At 28.6% G+C, this 14,368-nt stretch overlaps 1 protein-coding gene across 6 annotated transcripts in view; it reads left to right on the top strand.

Moving 5' to 3' along the window:
- LOC119610672 (14-3-3 protein zeta) overlaps positions 1-14,368 on the top strand; it is a 49,964-nt gene that overhangs the window by 14,236 nt on the left and 21,360 nt on the right. The window lies entirely within an intron of this gene.

Here is a 14,368-nt window from a genome sequence, read left to right as displayed (position 1 = left end):
GTATGTCTGGTGTGTATTGTGTTCTTTTCATATTTTTTTTTCTTACGGATTTAACGATTTTATTTTGCGCATGTCTGTTTTTCTAATATTTTTTCAATAATTTTTACATTGGGTGTAGTAACAACAACACACGGCTGCATACCATTAGTAGCAGGAAAAATGTACCATAAACTGGGAGTATGTTTAAACAATAAGTACCAGAATAGTACCCTGTACCATTTCCATTGAAAAATGCAGAAAAAAAGGTTAAACAAATAATTTTACTCATATATTTACAATTCTGATTCATACTCTCTATATAAAGCTCTCCAAAACAAACAATTAAAAGAATGCATTCTTAAAGAAACTGTCAAGCAAATCATTACATTATTAAAGAGTAAAAAATATAGAGGCAATACTCTCTTTCTGTCAATATCAAATATATGGTTTGCTTTTTCGGTTACAAATTTTTCTAACGTTTGTCATTTGTTTCAAATTATTTTTTGTGATACATTTCATTAATATTCTGCATTATAGCTATAAATATCTAATATATATTTGTCTATGAGCTAAACCAAAGGCATGACGCATATTTTTCCATATAATTTCTTTTAGTTTTTTTTTTATTTACTTTGTTTCTTAAGTTTATTCTCATTTTTTTTGGCTAGCGGGCCAAGGGGTGTGTTTTTTTTTCTTTTTTAGTTTAAAATAACGGTTGCTTATTATTTAAATGCAAAATTATTTTGGCTAATTTATAACTAATTTAAGCATTTCGTTTAAAGTAGTTTGTTGCTGCTTTTTTCTTTTTATTTTTCATTACTTTTAGTGTGTATGTGGTTGAATTTTTTGTCAATTGACCTAAAAACTAACGGCGCCAAAATTTCTCTGATGTCATACTCATTCAAAGTAAAATTGAAATTAAATATAAATGTATATAAAATAAAATACATTGCAATGCAATGCGGTTGCATTTTTATACATAGATTTCTTATAAAATGTGTTTTTTTTTCTATATCCCCGCCTTTGCACCAAAAAAAAAAAAGTGAATGGATAATAAGAATGATAAGAATACATTTTAAAGAGTTAGTTTTGTTGTTTTTGCTTTCCATATTAAGTTTTATACGCTTTACCTTTTGTTATCTCTTGTTTTTTGCTTTTTATTTTATTATTTTCTACACCTGAACCAGCAACACAAGGTGATCTTGAATATGTACGAAAAAAGCAGTATTAACTACACACGCGTTTTATGTATTTCATTAAAGCACGCGTTTTTTTCCCTCTTTTCAACTACAAAACTACATTTGCTGTTTGTTTTTTTTTATAAATTTTATGATTCACTATATATTTATGCTTAAAAAAAATACTCATACATTTACACTTTAACAATCCCCCCACCATTAACGATCACCACCAGCAGCGCGCGCCTTTATTTATTATAAATCTTGAAACGAGTATTTTAAATTTTTAATACATTTTGTTTTGTTAAAAATATATTTTCTATGTGTATATGTATATATTTAAATTAGCCGGCATTTTGAAAAAAAAATACTAATTTTTTTCTATCTTTATAAAAAAAACATCGATCTTTTTTTAATAGTTTTATAAACATTGATATAAACTCCCCACCTAATCGCATAATCACTTTTACTTAATTTTTCTGTGTTATTGACAACATTGTTAAATGATTAATGTTGAGTGTTGCCAGTTATACTATGCAACATTTACCGTTAAATGCCAAAAAAAAAAGCTCTCTATGTATTACAGAATTGTCAATTGTTTTAAAAATCGTGTTACCTTAACATTGTATAATCTTTAAATTTGCATTTTTTTTACAAATATTTATTATATTTGATCATAGCAGCTCAATAAATTAAATATATTGATGTTTTTTTAAGTATCTGTGGGTGTGTCTTTGATGAGAGGTGGGTGGCCCTTGTAATAAACAAGAAATATTTACATAAACAAACAACACATGAATGGATTGTAAAAAAATTTACATTAGAAAAAAAAAAAATACTAAAGCATATAGTGTAAAATAAAACAATTACTAAAAATAAAATATTTTAAAAAGGGATTATTTGTTATGCTTGTTTACATTTACCTTACAAAACAGGGTTGGCGAATTCAGTACTATTGTACTATTTGACAGCTTTTAATAAGTGGTCTCAAAGGATCTGTTAATTGACTATTTAACAAACTACAACCTATTTAATAGACTAATCCATAAACTAGTCAATAGAAGAATCCAAAGACTTGTCAATATACTAGTTCATAAAATATTCAATAGACTAGTCAAAAAGATATTCCAAAGACTTGTTAAAAGGATAGTCTCAAGACATGTTAATATACTAGTCAATAGACATCTTAATAAACATGTCAATAGACAAGTTCATAAAATAGTCAAGAGGCTAGCCCATAGACTTGTGAAAAGGATAGTTCAAAGCCTAGTCAAATGGTTAGTCCATACACTCTTTAAAAGGATAGTCCAAAGACTAGTTAAAAGGTCAATCAATAGGATAGTCCAAAGACTTTTCATTAGACATGTTGACAAACGTGTTAATAGACTTGTTCATAGTCCATAGACTAGCTAATAGTCACGTCCATAAACCAGTCAATAGACTATTAAAAAATATATTTCAAAGACTAGTTAAAAGGACGGTCCATAAACTAATCAAAAGGATAGTCCCTAGACATGTCAATATACTAGTCAATAGACATATTAATGAACATGACAATAGACAAGTTCATAAAATAGTCAAGAGTCTAGTCCATAGACTTGTCAAAAAGATAGTCCAAAGGTTAGTCAAATGGTTAGTCCATACACTCTTCAAAAGGATAGTCCAAAGACTAGTTAAAAGGTCAATCAATAGGATAGTCCAAAGACTTTTCAATAGACATGTTGACAAACGTGTTAATAGACTTGTTCATAGTCCATAGACTAGTAAATAGTCACGTACTATTCAAAAAGATATCCCAAAGACTAGTTAAATGGATGGTCCATAAACTAATCAAAAGGATAGTCCCTAGACATGTCAATATACTAGTCAATAGACATATTAATGAACATGTCAATAGACAAGTTCATAAAATAGTCAAGAGTCTAGTCCATAGACCAGTAAAAAGGATAATCCAAAGACTAGTCAAAAGGTTAGTCCATAGACTATTCCAAAGACTAGTTAAAAGGTCAATCAATAGGATAGTCCAAAGACTTGTCAATAGACATGTTGACAAACGTGTTAATAGACTTGTTCATAGTCCGTAGACTAGTAAATAGTCACGTCCATAAACCAGTCAATAGACTTTTCAGTAGATTCTTCACTAAACTTGTCAATAGACTAGTTCATTAAATGATCATCAGACTTATCCCTAGATTTGTTTAAAGGCTATATACTAGTCTATAAGATAGTCGGAAGACTTGTTAATATATGAGTCAATAAACATAAGATAGACATGTCAAAAGAGTAGTCAATAGACAGTTCAATTGAATAATTAATAAACTAATCAGTAGGCTATTCTATAGACTAATCAATATTCTAGTCCATAAACTAACTAGTCAGAAGACTAATTCCTAGACTGTTTTATAAACTTGTCAATAGACTATTCCAAAGACTAGTCAATGGACTATTTCAAAGACTAGTCAATAGTCTAGACCATAGAGTAGTCAACAGCCAGGTCCATACACTAGTCAATAGGATAGTAAGAAGAGTTGTCAATCAATAGACATGTCAATGTACTAGTCAATAGTCATGTCAATAGACTAGTTTATAAACTAGTCAATAGGATAATCCATAAACTACTCAATATGATAGTTCAGAGACTTGTCTATAGACTAATCCCTAAACTAATCAATACACGCTTTAGTGGACTAATTCCTAGACTAGTACATAATCGTATTAACATTAATATGTGATCATCGTTCAATAATCAAGGAGATTGGGTTACTCCTTTACAAATAAGTATATATGCTCTCATTAGTATAACTCCATTATATTACTATTGAATTTTCTAATCGGGGCAACCCCTATCAAATGCATGAGTTAAACTGCAAATAAAAGCCTTGATCATGAATTTTTTTAAACATTAATTACCCAAACTGAGTAATTTGTATAAAATGTGTTTACATACTTAACAAAATGAGTCATTTTAAAATTCAAACACAATAATGAAACGAATAAAATTAATTTTTTTTAACAAAACAAATAAAATTTTAAAATATTTCAACATATTTTGAAATTCTTATACAATTAAAAAAAACTTAAAATTAAATTAAAAGTTGTCGTAAACAATGAAAAAATTATAGAAATTCTTTCACTAGAGATCATTAACCAATAAGAATGTTATTGGGATTGATAGTAAATGGAAACACACATATTAATCTGTATAAATTTTTATGTAAAAGAATATTACAACAACAATTAAACAAGACAATAAAACAAAACAGATAAATTACAAATCAAAATCAATCAAGTGTGAGCTATTTATAAAATCATGAGGAAAAAATATTAATTTGAACGATATAAAACAGATGAAATATGTGTAACAAAAGATCTAGCAATAACACGCTAAAAAGCTGCACTTTTCAGTAAGGCCAGTGTTGCTAATAAAACTACAAAAGGCGGCATAAATACTTTTTTAATTTCTACCCCGAAAATAAATGTTTAATTTGTTAAATTTAATTTATATTATATTTCATGCTGCATTATAATCTGTGGGCACACATATCATTTTAATAATATATTTATACTCAAACAATAGTAACCGTCATAACAATAAAGGCGGAAACATTAAATTTAAATTTTATTTTTTTGTGTATATATTTACCAAAAAGAAAACAGAAAAACACACAATTCTAAATTCTATTTAATCAATGAATATGTAGATGAAATAATAATATTGATATAATTCTTTTAGAATAATATTGAAATTTGAATTATATATGGGTTTGGAATATTTAATTTCAAATTCTACTTTTTTTTAAACGATATTATGATTTAATTTTCTTTTGATTACTGAATATAACTTTTAAAAGAAAATGTTTATGAATTTGGGATTTGTTCTCTTCCGAAAAGTATTGAGTAATCAATTCTAACTGTAAATCTAGTCTATAACAATCTAATTCTAAAAGTTAGGAATTGGTTACTGTTTGATATTGTTAACCGCTCCTAAATGAGAAAATATTCGATACTCGTTAATCACTCCATTAATTGCCATCACTAAATCAGTGTTGTATACACATTTATCTCGTTTTCATTGATTTTTCCTATTTTTTTATTTATATCTGTTGCACAAATTATATTATTCTTCTATTGCTTAAAAAAAATAATTTAATTATTCAACATATTTATACCTTTATAAATCTTTATTCTATTAAACCTATTACTTTTAATCATATTAAAGTTCATTTAATAAATGAAAAGCTTTTAATGAATTTTAAAACAAAAAAAAACTTTTAACAATGTTTTTCACATGTTTGCCTTACAGTCTAGATACTAATTTTAATGCTTATTTTTTCCTTTAAATGTTTATTTAACTTTTTCATTATAATCCTCAGGATATTAAATTTCCCTAACGTAGAAAATTATTTATTATTAGGTCTGTTCATAAACAATTTCGAGTTGAAATAGAAAAGTGATTTTCATACAAAACCTTTAGGTTAGGTTAAGTTAGGTTAGGTAATTAGGTTTTCCATGTGTTTACACCATTATATCGATCTCTTTATGATATGTTCAAAGAGAATAGGATCAGAATATTAATATACTTTTTCCGAGTTACTCTGTTATGATATGTTAGGTGGTCACTGGGAAAATACGTGGGTCTATCATATTGATATCCCTCTGTAAGACCTGTTAAGAGAAAAAGGTCAGCGTATTGATACACTTCGTAAGTCGCATTAGATCAGGGATGTATTTTTATGTAAACACATAAAAAAGTGAAACAGCTGTTTCCATCTTACTTTGTTATTGTTTTATACCAATCGTGTAAACACAAAACATATATGTAAATCATACGACTTTTATTTTCTTTTTTTGTCATACGACTGGAATTTCATTTTACTTTTTCATTAGACTTTACGTACGTAAAGTGTGATCGTGTAAAGGGCCTTAAAAAGCTAAATTAAATCTTCTAGCATGAAGTCCAAACGGTCAGTGTCAAGTTACCACTTGCATATGCATTCCGTAGCTTATGATCTTAGTGAGTTGTATGCCGACCACATGATCTTCGTCATTCGCTACAGTTAGCATCAGTTGACCTCCTATATTGACGAAAATGTCGGTGTTTTCTCTTTAGGATCCACTAGGTGTATTTCCCTTCCCAAACTGAATATGTTTAATACCAAGAAATTAAGATAGGCAAATTTCCCTATCCAAGTAGTGAAGCTTGAACCTACTAATCTTGCTAGTGAAGTACCACTTCAAAAGAGTCCGCAATAGTATTACCAGATATCTGTCGATAACTTGAAATCCAATACAGATCTATTGTGTGAAGTTTCGATATCTCGTTAAGGGATGTTCATCTGGCATTTAAGAACTAAGTTTGATGTTGTATAAAACACATGTTGTAGCCCTTTAAGCGGCATATCAACGTCTTATATTCGGTAGAACACAATCCACTTAGCAGCCTGACTGATAAAACCTGCCCCTTTTCAGCACTTTCATGTAGTAAATTCTACTTCTTTGGAAGTACTTTTTTACCCTTTCTTCAATAATTAATTAAAGTGAATAATTCATTTATTTTAACTTGATTTTTTTCACTGTTCTATATATCCTTGTGGTTTTTATTTAATTTATCCTAACTATTGTCTAAAAGACAATACAATTTTCTATGCTAAAACAATTTGTTTATCTAACTGTTCTATTGTGTTTTATTATTTTTACTAAAAGAAAAGTAAATATATTCTGAATGTGCTTTTATTTTGTTTAATTTAATTAAAAAACTGCAGATAAAAACATTAACTTTTAGTTTCCATTAAAACTTTGCACTCGGAATAATAATGGAAACTGGAAACTGTAGAAGAGACAGAGAATAATGCAATTTTTTTAATGTTTTAAAAAGTATAATGGATGTAAAAAAGCAGTTCAATTGGAGTTTTATAATTAACTTTTAAAAGTCCAATAATCCATTATCGAAATAATTCATTATCTGGCGACAAATTCGAAAGCTATTACGAAATTTTTATTAAAATTTTGATGCTTCTTGAATTTCAGGTAATTTCTAAACTATTTTACAATTAGCCTCTTAAATAGACTTGGAAATCATATAAATTTTGAAATAATAGGCCTCTTAATTAGTCATAGGCCCAAGGATATTTTGAAAATGTAGAAATCTATTAAAAACTATTCGAAGACTTTGTTAAACCCTCAAAAATTAGTGATAATCTGATTTGGCTTTTCGGTTCAAAAGTGGACCCTTTAAAAAATAATATAAAATTCAATATTGTCCATAATTAAGTAATCATGAAGTATGTCTGCTAACTTTATTTCCAATATCTAAAGTTGAAAGGAAATTTTTTATAAATTTCTATAACAGTATTAGAAATTTGAAAAGAAAATCGGGTGGGAGAGCTAAGCAGCAAACATTGAGTAGGAAGGAGATGAAATCAAAATGATAAAAATAACATAACGAAGTACAAACTTTTTCCCCCAATGTGTGTGTTATTTATAAATATATGTATAAAGCTAAAACTGCCTAAAAGTTGATGGAGTGAGTAAAAAAAGAAGAATTAAAACAAATTCCCAATAAATCAAAACATAACCTACAAGTCTATAAAAATTTTCGTTTGTAACCAAAAAAAAAAAAAAAAAACCATAAACTTGTATTTAAAAAGCGTTCAAGCGTATACAATTTGTAACATCACAGGTTTTCCAATTACCTTTTACATGAAAGAAATACACACACACGCCGATAACAAAATTACTAATAATAAAAAACTGTAGGTCAAGTTCGACTATATGTTACTCTTTAATGGCTAACCTATCTATAATGGCAGCTAGGATCTGTAATAATTCGTTAATTTAGAGGCGCTGCAATTCTGCACTAAAACCATTACAGACTCGGTCGGCGGCGGTTTGTTGTAGGCGGCGGCTAATAAGGAATTAAACCGATTATTATATTATACTTCAGTAGGGACAGAAAGTATACAGAGGTGTCACTTTTGACATTTAAAAAAGTCTAAAATCAGCTTTTGTTTGATTTTGAAATTGTTTGGTGAGAAGAGGTATATAAAATACAGTTAAAAAAAATCATTGAAATCGTTTTGTGCGAAAGACAGGGAAATAGTTTTTTGCTCGTGACGCCTCTGTATACCCTGTGGTAGGGATTTAGGGCCCATCGCTTTTGCATGTGCACAAACGTATGATACCTTTCCCACTTTAAAGGTGTAGGGTATCAAAATAAAACTTTGTAATAAATAAGTATGATGAAAGTTATAGGCAAGTAGAGTCAGTCAGGCAGCAGGGTATTAATATTGAAGAATTATAATGGAGAACAACAATGGATACCTTAGTAAAAACGAAAGACATGAAAAACATTTGTTAACACAAAAACTTTGTCCTGCACAAAAACAGACGACACTACCACCACCACCACCCCACCTCAACAAAACACTCAAAGCCTGTAGGGCAGCCATCATTAAATGTGTCATTATTTGACAGATTGATACAGTTAGGGAAAAAAACGATGAGAAGAAAAGGTATTAATTCTCAAAATGTCAAATTGACAGAAATTCAGTTATTTTTTTGCTTGTTTTTAAAACTGTTGTTGCTTTTACTTTATGTAAAGAAAAAGAAGGATGATGATACTGTGGCAAAAGAAAATCAATAAAATGTCCTTGCGCAATTACTAATTTTTTTTTTGTTCTTCCCAGCTCTTTAAAATCTCTCTCACACACACACTCTCAAACACAAACTGCTGTAGGAAAGAAAAAAACAAGTGCACTTATACTTGGAAACAGTTTTCCGAAATCTATTTTGTTTTTTTTTTTATAACTTTTCCGTTTTTTTTTTGAAACGAAAATTAAGCAACAACTGAGCAGCGTCTATAAAAATCCTTATAAGGAGTTGCGTTTTTTTTTCTTCTGTTTGTACTAAAGACTGTTAAACGAGCCAAAAAAAAAAAACGAAGAGCAGGCTATTGTTCTATTGTTAGAACACGAAATCTTGAAAGTATTTGTTGCTTTATATTTAATATTTAATTATATATGACTCATTTTTATTAAGGATTAAAGTTCTTTAATTTAAAGAAAATTTTCTAAAAATCTAATTTTCTCAAGGGAAGTTTCCCTTTTAAAGTTTTAATGTTGATAGAATATTAAAATCAAATTGTTATTTACTATTATAAAAGATTTATTTATACATCTATCGCTAATAGAATAGAAATTTGAACGAGGCGGCCAGTCGCCGCAGATTTGAGCCGTCTCGGTTTGTATCTCTGCTCTCAACATTTCATTCACAATAGTTGATTTTGTTTGTAACAGCTGTTTATTGTTTACAAAAGATAGAATATTAAAATCAAATTGTTATTTACTATTCTAAAAGATTTATTTATACATCTATCGCTAATAGAATAGAAATTTGAACGAGGCGGCCAGTCGCCGCAGATTTGAGCCGTCTTGGTTTGTATCTCTGCTCTGAACATTTCATTCACAATAGTTGATTTTGTTTGTAACAGCTGTTTATTGTTTGCAAAAGCTTATTAAACAATTTTATAACGGGAAAATTTTTCACGTCAAAAAAGTTGGTGAAATCAAAATATTCTAATTGAAAGATTGATATGCGATATGGGGGTGATGATTAAATTTAATTAAAGCACCTACTCAATACCAGAGATGCTGCAATTCTACACTAAAAACAATTATAACGCGCTATTACAGAGTTGTAATATGATATAAGTTTTACTGATCACTTCACCACCTATCCACTGTACTCTATACCTTTTATGGACTTCAGTTTCAATGTTTAGTGGCCAAAGCTGATATAATACAAAGATTTCAATCAATTACAATAGGGTTCCTTCGAAAGGTGCAGAGTTGTTATATGAAGAAAAGTTTCACTTATCACTTCACCACCTTTTCACTTGAAAATTTGTCTTTCTAAACATAATCATGGCCTCTAATGGTTATAATTGGCAGCCTACACAGTAAATTGAATCAGTTTTGAAAAGTTTACTGGACTGTTATTGAAAATTTTTACGACGAATAGATGTTGTCAATAACATTTATTTAAAGCTCTCCTCTCTCTCCCCCTTTATATTTTACTTTGAACAATAATCACTAGAGTTTTTTTTCTATATATAAATTTATTATAAAATTTACTTTTATTTTTATATATATTTCAAATAGTACTTGACCTAATTTTATGGTTAAATGACAAAAAAAAGCTGTTTGTTACTCTGATGTGTGTATTGTAATTTTCATACTTCACGTGTGTGGAAATTCAAATGGAAAATTAAATTTTATACATTTAATTAAATACCTAAAGCAAACATAGGCTGTTTATAAAAATAGCATATCTTCAAAATCGTATACTTTCAACATGGAATGACCCATATATACAAACATTTTACTATATAGTTTGCAAAATATTTACTAATCTTTAAATCCTTAACATGTGAATTAAAATATCACAATAAAACAAGTAAAACATTTAATATTTGGTTTTGGTTATCAATATCCCCGTTTTTTATGTGGCACCTGACCCACAAATAGAAAAAAAGGGTTGGTGGTGGCATGTGGTTGTCGTTTAGTATAAGTTTTACTACACAAATTGTGTACATTACAAACAATTAATTCCTAAATTACCATCTAACCAAAACCAACTTAACCACCCAGGGATTATTTTATTTGTAATACGTTTTACACTGTATAACCCCGCATAAATGGGGAGGGTATATGTATATTTAAAATATGTATTAAAATTTAAATTGAAATGTATTCACTTTACTTTTCAATCATTGACAGGTTTTTTACTTGTGAAAGAATTCACTTTAAAGGGAGTTATTGTGTGAAGTTTTGTGAATAATTCACAATGGGAATTTCGTATCGATTATTGTGAATGAATGAGTTTATGTATATTTCTTTCTTTTCATTTTATCTGTTGCAAATAAAATCAACTATTGTGAACTAAATAATTTAGTCTATAGTCTGGTAAACTCTAATCTAATCTTTAGTCTATAGTCTGGTAAACTCTAATCTAATCTTTAGCCTATAGTCTGGTATACTGTTTAATCTATAGTCTAGTTTAGAGCCTAGTCCATAGTTCAGAGGAAACTTTGTTTAGTACTTTAAAACCTAAAAACGTAGTCTATAGTTTAGTCTATAATCTAGTTTATAGTCTAGTCTATAGACTAGTCTATAGTCTAGTCTATAGTCTAATCTCTAGTCTAGTCTATAGTCTAGTCTATAGTCTAGTCTATAGTCTAGTCTATAGTCTAGTCTATAGTCTACTCTATAGTCTAGTTTATTGTCTAGTCTATAGTCTAGTCTATAGACTAGAGCCTAGTCTATAGTTTAGCGAAAACTTTGTTTAGTACTTTAAAACCTAAAAACGTACTCTTTTGGTTATAACAATACTATTTTAAAATCTCAATTTTCCATGCCTGGTTTGCAATATTCACGATGCAAATTTTTTATTTTCGCCACTATTCACAATAGTGTTAATTATTTTTTCCAAAACTAATACAATATTAAAAGCCGTCCTTTTTTATTACTTCTTCTTCCCATATTTTTATTTATTTAGATTAATATTATAGATTAATATGCAAATACAATTTTTATTTATTCTATACCGCTACAATGTTTAAATAAACATTGTAAAAAATTAATTATATTTGTTTATATCAAGGTTAATTACTGTTGTTAACATTTGATTAACATTTAAAAAAGGTCGATTGTTAAATAAAGAAAATACACACTTTTTTTTTTATTATATCACACTTACCGCCGACTTGAAAAAGGGAATTTTTTTAAATACTAATGATGATAACAAATAACAAAACTTTATTTTTTTATGTTTTTGTAGTAAGTCTACTAAATTGTTATAACATGGTTTGCATTTCTCTACCGTCTTTTAATACCTTCTTTGCTCATCGATCGCCTTTACTTTTTCTCATGAATATTAACATTAAACAGCTGTTGCAAACAAAATTAACTATTGTGAATGGACATTTAACGAGAATATCACTTTAATCTTAATGGGAAACCTTTTAACCTTTAATAACTGTCAATTCCAAATTTTTATATAAAATATTGCCAAAAACTCAATTTATAACCATTTCCATTCGAAACCTATCAAGTTTTCCTTTAATTTAGTTTTACATGTTTTTTAGACTTTAAAATAATGAAGTTGAAAAAGTTATTAGTTTAAATGAGCTTGCTATAATTGAATTGTTTAAAAATATCTTCTTTTTCATCCCTTAATTTACATATAATTACTCAAGTTACAACTTTATACAAAAATAGTCTAAAAAAAGTTTAAAACATATTTTTGGTTCACCATAAATTTGTTTTTTTTTTTTAACATAAAATCAATATTCCTACATAAATAATAAGAAAGAAGGAAAAAAATCATGCTCAAATATTTTAAAACAGTTTATAGACACTTTGGCGTCTCTAAGTGCTTTTTTTTGAGAAATGGAACACACTAGGGTTGGGTAAATGAAAAATGTTTAAGTGATTTAAAGGCCTTAGTACTTTTTTTCGTTAAATTTTTATGTTAAAAGGGATCAAAAACAAGCTTTAATTTAAAAAGCATAATACTTTATTTTAAGAACATTTCAGCAAAAAAGTACTAAACTTTCTTATTTGTACTGTATTTCTCAAATCCTGCAGCTTGGGCCATGCTTTCATATTTACTCATACTCTCTTTATGTCATTAATTATGATATTAAACATTGCCAAAACAACATAATTATTATTGGCAAAGCGGTGGTATACCAGACAATCATCATCATCGTCTTCCTTATAATGTTTAAAGCAGCCACCCTATTACCACCCCAAAAATATGTCATCACTAGCATCAAAGAGATTTTAAAAAACAACTCACAGGCATGGAAAATTGAAATTTTAAAATAGTACTAATAACAAAAAGTAATAATCTAATTTTCCGCTAGACTATAGACTAGACTATAGACTAGACTATAGACTAGACTATAGACTAGACAATAGACTAGACAATAGACTAGACAATAGACTAGACAATAGACTAGACTATAGACTAGACTATAGACTAGACTATAGACTAGACTATAGACTAGACTATAGACTAGACTATAGACTAGACTATAGACTAGACTATAGACTAGACTATAGACTAGACTATAGACTAGACTATAGACTAGACTATAGACTAGACTATAGACTAGACTATAGACTAGACTATAGACTAGACTATAGACTAGATTATAGAATAGAATAGACTAGACTATAGAATAGAATAGACTAGACCATAGAATAGACTAGACTATAGACTAGACTATAGAATAGACTAGACTATAGAATAGACTAGACTATAGAATAGACTAGACTATAGAATAGACTAGACTATAGAATAGACTAGACTATAGAATAGACTAGACTATAGAATAGACTAGACTATAGAATAGACTAGACTATAGACTAGGCTATAGACTAGACTATAGACTAGACTATAGACTAGACTATAGACTCGACTATAGACTAGACTATAGACTAGACTATAGACTAGACTATAGACTAGACTATAGACTAGACTATAGACTAGACTATAGACTAGACTATAGACTAGACTATAGACTAGACTATAGACTAGACTATATACTAGACTATTGACTAGACTATAGACTAGGACTATAGACTAGACTATAGACTAGACTATAGACTAGACTATAGACTAGACTATAGACTAGACTATAGACTAGACTATAGACTAGACTATAGACTAGACTATAGACTAGACTATAGACTAGACTATAGACTAGACTATAGACTAGACTATAGACTAGACTATAGACTAGACTATAGACTAGACTATAGACTAGACTATAGACTAGACTATAGACTAGACTATAGACTAGACTATAGACTAGACTATAGACTAGACTATAGACTAGACTATATAGACTAGACTATAGACTAGACTATAGACTAGACTAAGACTAGACTATAGACTAGACTATAGACTAACCTAGACTAGACTAAGACTAGACTATAGACTAGACTATAGACTAGACTATAGACTAGACTATAGACTAGACTATAGACTAGACTATAGACTAGACTATAACTAGACTATAGACTAGACTATAGACTAACCTATAGGACTAGACTATAGACTACAGACTATACTAGTCTAGTGTAAAGTCTAGTCTAAGCTTTACACTAGACTATAAACTAAACTATAGATTAGACTAGGAACTA

Source organism: Lucilia sericata, unplaced genomic scaffold, assembly GCF_015586225.1.
Source record: "Lucilia sericata isolate MDLA Ls3-8-SP2 unplaced genomic scaffold, ASM1558622v1 Contig001261F_arrow, whole genome shotgun sequence".
In the NCBI taxonomy this organism is placed as follows: domain Eukaryota; kingdom Metazoa; phylum Arthropoda; class Insecta; order Diptera; family Calliphoridae; genus Lucilia; species Lucilia sericata.
The sequence above is the reverse complement of the archived record's forward strand: the minus strand, read 5'-3'. Positions and strand labels throughout refer to the sequence as shown.